This window comes from Strongylocentrotus purpuratus, unplaced genomic scaffold (genome assembly GCF_000002235.5).
Source record: "Strongylocentrotus purpuratus isolate Spur 01 unplaced genomic scaffold, Spur_5.0 spur5_scaffold_14, whole genome shotgun sequence".
NCBI lineage: Eukaryota > Metazoa > Echinodermata > Echinoidea > Camarodonta > Strongylocentrotidae > Strongylocentrotus > Strongylocentrotus purpuratus.
This window is the reverse complement of record NW_022145599.1, coordinates 257,854-267,078: the sequence shown is the minus strand read 5'-3', so window position 1 is coordinate 267,078 and position 9,225 is coordinate 257,854.

Here is a 9,225-nt window from a genome sequence, read left to right as displayed (position 1 = left end):
AAATCATCAAGGGGTTCTACAATAGCTTTATGGCATCGGTAACATGGTCCAAAACGAATTTGTTGGGGCTTCAAGTTCAAACCAATAGCCCATACTCATTATTGTGTACATGTAGGCGCATTTTAGTCATTTGAAGAGTCAAAGAAATAGACCCCCTTCGCCCCCCCCCCCCCTCCCCCGACCCGGTCGGTGATGATGCTGGCCTCTGCCAAATGCTACTCATCAATATCCAACAGCCAGTGGTTGCTTGGTCATCGTGGTCTGTGGTTTTAAGACTATGATGGTGTCATGTAGGTTAAGGATGAAAGGTATATTTGGACAGTATTGGGAACGGACTTGAAGTGAGAATACTATCACTTTGTCACTTGATAATGAGATCGATAGCAGTGACCTTGTGTGCAGGAAATGAAAGCAGATTTCACATTCACTGTCAACCGTCACTGACGCAGCCAGAAATTGATAAACAGAGGCCAAAATCAACCCGGGTTGTTCGAGACAGCTTCTTTAGCTGTGTGCTGAGCCCCGTCGCTAGATGGATACCCGGGGGCAAGCTTGTAACCTTAATTGGACGAAATAATTCGTCTGTAATTTGAAGCATTTGAAATATAATACTAATTTAGAACTTCCCTCGAAACGAAAGGGCTTCAAATGTCTTTAAGTGGGAAAATAACGACCTCAAGTTGTCGAATCGACTTTAGTCAGATTGCATTTACTAAAAGGACATTTTGTGCTGCGCATAGATTCAATCATTTTAATGTTGGCCATTACAATAATTTGATGTAGGCAAATGTTCATGTACTCCTTACAGCTCATTTTATTTATGTTATTGTGCCCCCCCCTTAGAACTGGCAATATCATGAAGACATTCATTAGTCTATGAGTATATCAGCAACTTGTTTCTCGCCATATCCCCGCGATAAAACAGAATCTGTGATGATCTCAAATATTGAATATACCGTGCAGTCAAGTGAGCTAGATGAATGAGGGATTTGTGTTCTCACAGAGGGAGAATTCATTGCATGTCTCCTTGTGTCTACGCTGTCTCATCTTATGAAGATGGGGAAGAATGGATGAGCCGATACAATGTAAATATGTCATTGGAAAGGATGCGCTTCTAAAAACACTACACAGCGGTATAGAAGAAAAAAGGAGAGAGATAGCGATAGAAATACCAGGAGAGTGTCCACGGATAGACAGACAGATATGGATAGATAGAGAGAAGAGAATGATTTAAGAGACTAGATTGATATAATTAGGGAAAAATGAACTTGAGAAAGAGAGAGATACAGATAGAGAGAGAGAGAGAGAGAGAGAGAGAGAGAGGCAATGTAACATCGGTCATGATGTCCCTTTGAGTTGTCTTTTCAGTTATAAAGTGCAGATTATACCTTCCATTCCTCTACGTGCCCGTATTACCATCAGCGTACTAGGACCCCCGGGAGATGATTATGGATGGGGATTCAATATATATTCCTCATCTCAATCGCCAGAACTTATTCGTCGCCGTTTATTATCCATCGGTGAACCTAATTTGTTGTAACCATGGTTATACATAGCTCTTTTAGCTGGTACATCACTACCCACGATGAATCCGTGATCAATGTAGTGTATATTCACAAGTCATTTTGTATGCGAGGTTGCTGAGAATAATTTATGTACAATTATCATTATGTTTTAATATTTTATCTTATTTATTTAATTTTAGTTTTCCTTTGCGGGGGGGGGGGTGTAGATAAATACACTACCACTTATCAATGATTATTTTATAATAATACCTGCCGAATATCTATTTTCATACCAGTTTCGAAAGGCTGTCCTGAACACATTGTCACACAGTGTGCATAGCACTCCAGCTAGGATAATAGTTAGTAGACTACACGTGACATGCTTGGTTTGTTATTTACGAGAAGGGGCAATCATTATCGCGACGTTACGCAATCCAATTATTGTTTAATTGGCAAATGTAAAGGATATTGGTATGACCTCACGCACGAAGACGAAGAACATGATTGATGACTATATGTCTTGAGTGCAAACCAAGAGAAGGAAATCACAGAGTTCATTTACCTACTCCGGTAGCCCTTCCGCCGACGAAATGTGTCAAACTATTTATTCTGTCAAATTTGTTATGGGGGCACGAGCCTTCCCCCTAAAACAAAAAGAATCACCGTTTTTGTGTTGTTTTAGTTGTTTGTCAGATGTTGACATATTACATTGTCCATAGGCAGGGGCACTTTTGTGAGGGGCAAATCTCTGCCCGAATTTGATTGTTTTATAGCGTTATTTTACAATATCTTTAGCTGTCCAAATGTTTCCTCGACCCTCTCAAAATCCTTCATCGGCCACTGAGTAATACCATGGACCTACTCCATGGTAATACTGGAAAGTGTGAATGTCGGGCAGACCTGAAAGTAAGGATCTAAGGAAGCGACCTACTCTATTTTGTTTTGATTATTCGTCACACGGGGCCGGCCAAACACAATACCTTATCATAATACCATAGTATGTCACCTCGTATGAACTCTGTTCGACTTCAATTCCTTTCATGAGATTAGGAGAGTAAAGCTTGCATGTCTCCACGGTATCTTTAAGGAGTCGCAGATCATCACAAATGTCCCTTCTGAGCATATTCTACCTTTGTATCCCTATCTTGAGAGACTCTATCGAGTTCAACTTTTGTCTTCGATTTATCAAATTTCGGTGTAATAAAGATTAACTCGCAAATGTCACTTTTATTGGCTTTATGATTTAATCTTATTCAACGAAACATTTGAATTGTAAGTGCATTTCCTGGTTATTTTAAGATTAGTATTTATCTCTATCTCTATCTTCCTCTATCACATAATAATGTGGACTTCTCATATCGCCCCTTTTTGTTGTCTACATTATGCCATATTCTCTTTGTCTCGTCTACCCATGGACTTACTGGTTGACAACTAGTAAGTCCATGGTCTACCCAAAGAGTCTAACTCCCTGGTTTACCGTGTACCGATTGTATTCTCTTCTCTTACCATTCCTCAATATATCCTCACTTTGAATATTTCTCCTATGTTCTCTCCCTCAGTATGTAAGTCTCACTGCCCCCTTACTCTCTCTTTCTCATTCCTTTATTCTCCTTTACATCACACTCGCTCATACCCATACTCTCTTCGCTTTTCTGATAGCCTTATGTTTCATCCTTTCACGATTCACACCTCATGTGTTAGTGATGATGTATGACTCTGTCGATGGCTGGATCAAACAACGTACGTGACAGTATGCCGCCATAATTGTTCTAAAGGTCACGTGACATTGTGAGCACCTGTTCATGTTACCTATCAGGTGACATGCTTCCGATACGTGTGGTTGATAATGTTCCCACGGATATTCCTAGATGTGTTGGATTTTTACAGTATATTTATATTACTACTAGAACGACTAACTTAACCTAGTACCTAACATAATATTTTTTAGAGTGGACTTGGCCTTTAAACATGGTCAAAAGAAATAACATAAGTAAGGACAAAATACTGTTTAAGCTAATTAATTAAAGTGGGTGCCTGTCGTATGAACTTGGGAAGATTGTTCCAAAGGTTTGGTCCATCAATTGCAAAAGATCTGCCCCATAGAATAATGTATTGGTTTTGGGTACACAAAGTAATTCTTAATTGTTCGGGGTGGGTCTAAGCAAATCAGTCAGAAATGAAGGAGAAAAACTGTGTTGTGCTTTGAAATAGTTTGAACATGATGCGCTTATCTATGGGAAGCTAATGTAGTTTCTTGAGAGTACTATAGTTACAGGAAGCTTTCTGGTTATACTCTGTTGGCCTGGAGTGCGATTATATACGGACAACTACTGCCATGATCTCAGAAAGCTTTTAGTTGTAGGTGGTTGCCCGGGGTATATAGGTAAGGCGTCCGATCTCATGATTTTAAAACAAACGCTAGGTCCTGATGCCTAAGCTGACATTGTTATATACTGCTTTTAAAATGTCCATTGCTGGAACAGTATGGATCGAATTAAAAATAGACATGTGTGTATTTATATTTTGTTTACTTCCTGGTAGATCTTTCATCATACCGGTAAAGCTCAGCCCAAAATACACCTCAGGTCTTGTTTTCATATCGCATGCTTCTTCCGATTACTCTTTCGCCCATTATTTTTAGAAGTATGAATAATTATATCCAACGGGTCTTGTTTACCAACTCATGTCCAGTTCTCATAGTAGTGTTCACACTAGTTCATTGAAGCATTTCAATCGCGATGACTAGATAAGAGAAGAAGAGGAGTGATAGTGATGTTTGAGAGTGTTACCATGGTTATGGGATAGTGTGACCGAGCCCGCATAATAAAGGTTGTCATCGCGTGTAAGGTGTGTCAGATCCGGTATTGGGACTCGATTTATGAGGAGCCGTCTGTTCGATAAGGGTCTTGACATTAACAGATTACCTAATGAATCTTAATTTCAGTGAATATTGGCCCTTCTTACTGTCAGTCAGGCTCTCTACTGTAACATTGAATCGGTCCACTGCGAAATTAAAAGTTATAGATCTGGCTATGGCGCAAAGCGTTTTTGAAAGGTCAAGCTTCTGAAAATAAAAATGCAGACAGTAATTAGTTTGCCTATATACCACGGCAGTATTTGTGACATATTAATGGAATGAATTTGATTTGGTACGGCTTTATTAAAAGTGCAAATCAAAAGACCTGCGCTTAGCTTACAAGTACAATTATGAGCAGCAATTTCTGTATAGACTTGTACAGTCGGAGTAGATCGATAGTCGTCTGTGTTTAATGAGATTAATGGGTTACTTCACTCATTATTGATCATGTTAATCAGGTAATTGTTGTGACGAAGTACGCCTTTATGATATCACCTCATTTTACCATCATTAATGTCTCTCCGCATGGATGGCCCCATATTGAAACACACATTGCTACTGATGTTTTCATATACTTTGCAAAAATTATGATAAAATGGCTTCTTTATGTTCTTGGTGCAGTAGGTATAGGCACTCCAGTGCATCTCCCATCGTCAAAGAACTGTGATGTTTGAAAGAAAGATATGTAATGCCATTTCCTTTTTTTTAAATACCGTTTTCTTTTTCAGTCGATAATAATTACGACGTGAGATATCTACATTCACGTTTAAATGAAATGGCGCCAAATGTTTGTTCAAATGTAATGAAGCTTTCGGAATATAGTGATACAATAATAAGAATATCAGTTGTCATTGGTCCCTACTTTGGGAATCTTATTTTCTAGAAGAAAAACAAACATATTACAGAAAGAATTCAGACTAGCGTGACTCGTTTGGAACACAATCCTCACCCATTAGAACATTGTCCTTTTCACCCCTCATAATAGCATACACGAAGACATCTATTTCACCTTCAGATTACATCTTCGTTTCAGAAATAATTTGAATGGTATTCAGCGAAACATTCACAGTATCCATTTCCCTCATTTCTATTTTGCTTTCCTTTTCAATTTCTGTCTCTCTGTCTCTCTTTCTATATTCTTGTATGTCGCTAGAGGGGGAAGATGGTATCAACGTTATTTGTATTTGTTCATCCACTGTCAGAAAATTTGAAATTATTAGAATATGTTGGAATTTGTGTATAAGATTGGCTTACTTGTTGTCAAATGTTATCCAAAATCCCCAATCAAAATATTTTCTAGCGACGCCCCTTACGACTAGAGCCAGTTCAAGGTTTTACAACAAAGATGGGGCACAAGTCCAAAAATAAACCCGACAAATAAGCAGACAAGCAACAAAGCAAAGACAACGTAACAAAAAAAAAACAATTATAGGGTCTGTACAAAGTATAATTTTCATATCCCTTTAAAGATGTAAAATAGGGAAATGGGATGGGTGGGTGCACATGCAGGAGCACGATAACAAAAATAGGGGGAGGGGTAGGGCATATCTTTGTGTAGTTATACCACTACATGCATACTATAAAACACTTTACAGTGAATAGTTCAGTTCAGTTTATTTTATTATCATATCGCAGCCTCAGCTGAATTACATGACAATTTACAATCAAATTAAAAATAACATCACATTTCATTTCTAAACAACATATCATAATACAATGCATTCATATATAATTGTTTAAATGTATATACAAAATAGATACTTTACATGTAATATAATTAATATTAGTTAATCTGAGGAACATAAATACTTAGTTTTATTAACCTATTTCCAGAAATTTCCGGTCTATGGCTACTTCAACACCTGACTCCCTTCTTCCCAAGTCCTCATTCCCTTCTTCCAAAAGTCCACATTCAAAGCCACTCGGTTCATCATCCAAGCCATTCGATACAAGCACATTGTGACGTTTTTTTTGCCGTTGGTCTACAACCAATTCGTCTACTACCCAATTGGGCCGTATTTTTGTATGAATTGAGAAATCCCACCCCGTTGCCTAGCAATTCTCTCGAGCATCGTTGTATATCATTGCTGTTTTTACCCCGTTTCGTAGAGACATTTTCTCATAAAATGAAGGATGTTCATCGGCAATCGTTCATCATTTCCCTTTTCCTGAAAGCTTGAGTTTCTCTAAGCAATGATTGCCGTTTTAGTGATCTCATACAAGGCACGTACCAAGCCTTTATTACTCTGCCGTTCAGTGATACGCCTTCTAATAAATCAAAACAATATACGACCGCGCAGCCGATAATAATTGCACTGCCTCTATATCAATAGCCATGGGCGATACCAATATCGATATAGCTCATTTCGGCTCCGTTTTTTCACGTCTGTTAGACTAGCAATTACAGTGCGGGTTGAGACTCTTTAAGCATGCTTTAAGCCATCGTTATAATCACACAATATAGACCATAATTTATTGTGGTTATATAGCCTCAGGTCTTGTCTGGCCCTCGTCGCAAGTCTTTTATTTCAAAGATATTAATCTACATATCAAGTTGTGGAAGTATATCAAAAAGACATTGAAGTACTGATATCCATAATCTAATTTCCCAACGTTATTTACTGCTATTTCACTTTGAATCATTTCATTAACAGCACAAATTAATGTAGACAAATATTCATGAGAAATGGGAGATTAAATCTTCCACACACGCTGAGATATGTAGAGAAAGGCTCCACTGTTCTGATTTATTTTTCGTATTGAATGAACCCAGGAGAAAACGTGGCTTCTTCAGTGCTGCTTACACGAATTTATGGTGCAGAATAAAGACGTACAGGGCTTGGTCCAATTTGTAGTAGGTCCATGCTTGGTCACTGTATAATTCTCAGTGATTCTTATGAAAATATATCCGTGATTTAGAAAGTGCGCCGCCACAGTCAAGTCTGATTCTGTATTGTTCGCCATCTGCAAGTGTGTGTGTTTGGAGGGATGTTGGCTAGTTAGACAAGACAAGCAGAAGCCCCTTGAGAAAACTGTGTATGCATGGTGATTCAGGTGAAAACATCCGGGAGAGTGGGATATAGAAAGCGAGAGAGAGAGAGAGAGAGAGAGAGGGGGGGGGGGGGGGGGAGTGGGAGAGAGAGAGAGAGAGAGAGGGAGAAAGATTCTGCCAATGAAACCTACCCCTGTCCACCTGTATTACTCAGACCAGAATGAACATAATACATGTTATGCAAACTAACCAAGGTGTAAGGTGTCGGGTATGAAAATATCCCTCCGTTTAAAAATGTTTGACTGCAAATTTAACAACAAATCGGTAAATTTGTGGACCCCTAGTTGTCGACGTTTTCTTATTTTCGATGTTGTAAAATTGGTCCGTAAGCCCCCCCCCCCCTACTTCCTTTGAAAATTCTAGCAAGACGAAGCTCAAAACCACGATTGCCAAAGGATTGTGCAGCTACCAAAACTGCAAACTATGATAGCTTTATTCAGTACCAAACCCTTCTAATCATGGGTTGTAATATTATATTCGACATGTAGCTCACCTCAGTGAACCACAAGACTGTACATTTACAAGGTGACCTCATGTTTTATGTGATGATGTTTTTTGAATATTTTGTAGACTGTCAACTCTGGGATTATGTAGAATTGACCGACTTTAGCAACTAAAGTCCTCGGGTCACTCCCCTCGCAAACCTGAACAGCAGCAAACGTAGGATTCTCTCTGTCTTACTCATATTATAAATGCGACTAATACACGGCAGATTCAGACGAGTTGGAGAGGAAAAGTAGAAAAGTGATTGCACTTCCTCTGGCAATCCGACCTAATTCCTATGCTTATACTGTGGTTGCCATGGGTGAGGGTTTATAAACCAAGCCAAGTGGGTTCACCTTCACCCCCTCTCTGCTTTACCCGTCGTCATAGAATCGTCCATACTATATCACATCACCGAAGGGTTTGTGCACGTATAACGGGGTATAATGATATGATGATAATGATGCACGGGTCATTCTCATAATTGATTTAATAAGGGGTAATTGAAGATGTGATTCTTGCCTTGTAGGAGGCATTTATGTAATTGCCTATCATTTCATCAGAACATATTACTCTGCTGAAAATAGTCAAGGATTATATTGTCATTCGATCGAAATTTGCATGCTGTTTAGCTTTTGCTTTAATTTGATTTGATTTGATTTGATTTGATATCTGGATATCATTAGCTGGCAGATATGTTTTGCATTATATTCATATTAATACCATTGGAGAGCCATCATGTGATCGACAAACATCTTGTAAGACCTCAATATGTCATATGGCAGCTTTATAATTGCCCAGCCCCGTACCAACCAAAACACTGGGTATGCCTGTAAAACAGTAATCGCTTAGAACTGTTTGCTGATGGCATTCTAATTCCATTTTGGGTACGAGTGATCAAATTACCCTGCATAGTTTGATGAATAATCACAAACCAGAGTGAATATGTGGAACATTGCCAGTGAGATTAATGTACGGTTCCACTTTCTCTCCTCAGTATTTATAGATAAGTAGAAATGTTGAGTTCAATAAGTATATGGACATTAATGTTAAATGTAATGTATACCTTGTAAACATAAGTATATGGACATTAATGTTAAATGTAATGTATACCTTGTAAACATAAGTATATGGACATTAATGTTAAATGTAATGTATACCTTGTAAACATAAGTTGGAGTAAAAACTATTCACCCAGTATGTGCATGATGGGGGTAGTTTTTCATGGGACCGATACATTTTATTTTTCACCAAATATTTCCTTTTCGTGTCAGTTTTTATAGTAGTTTTTATTTACACATGAATATAATTGATTGTAGACACTTCCC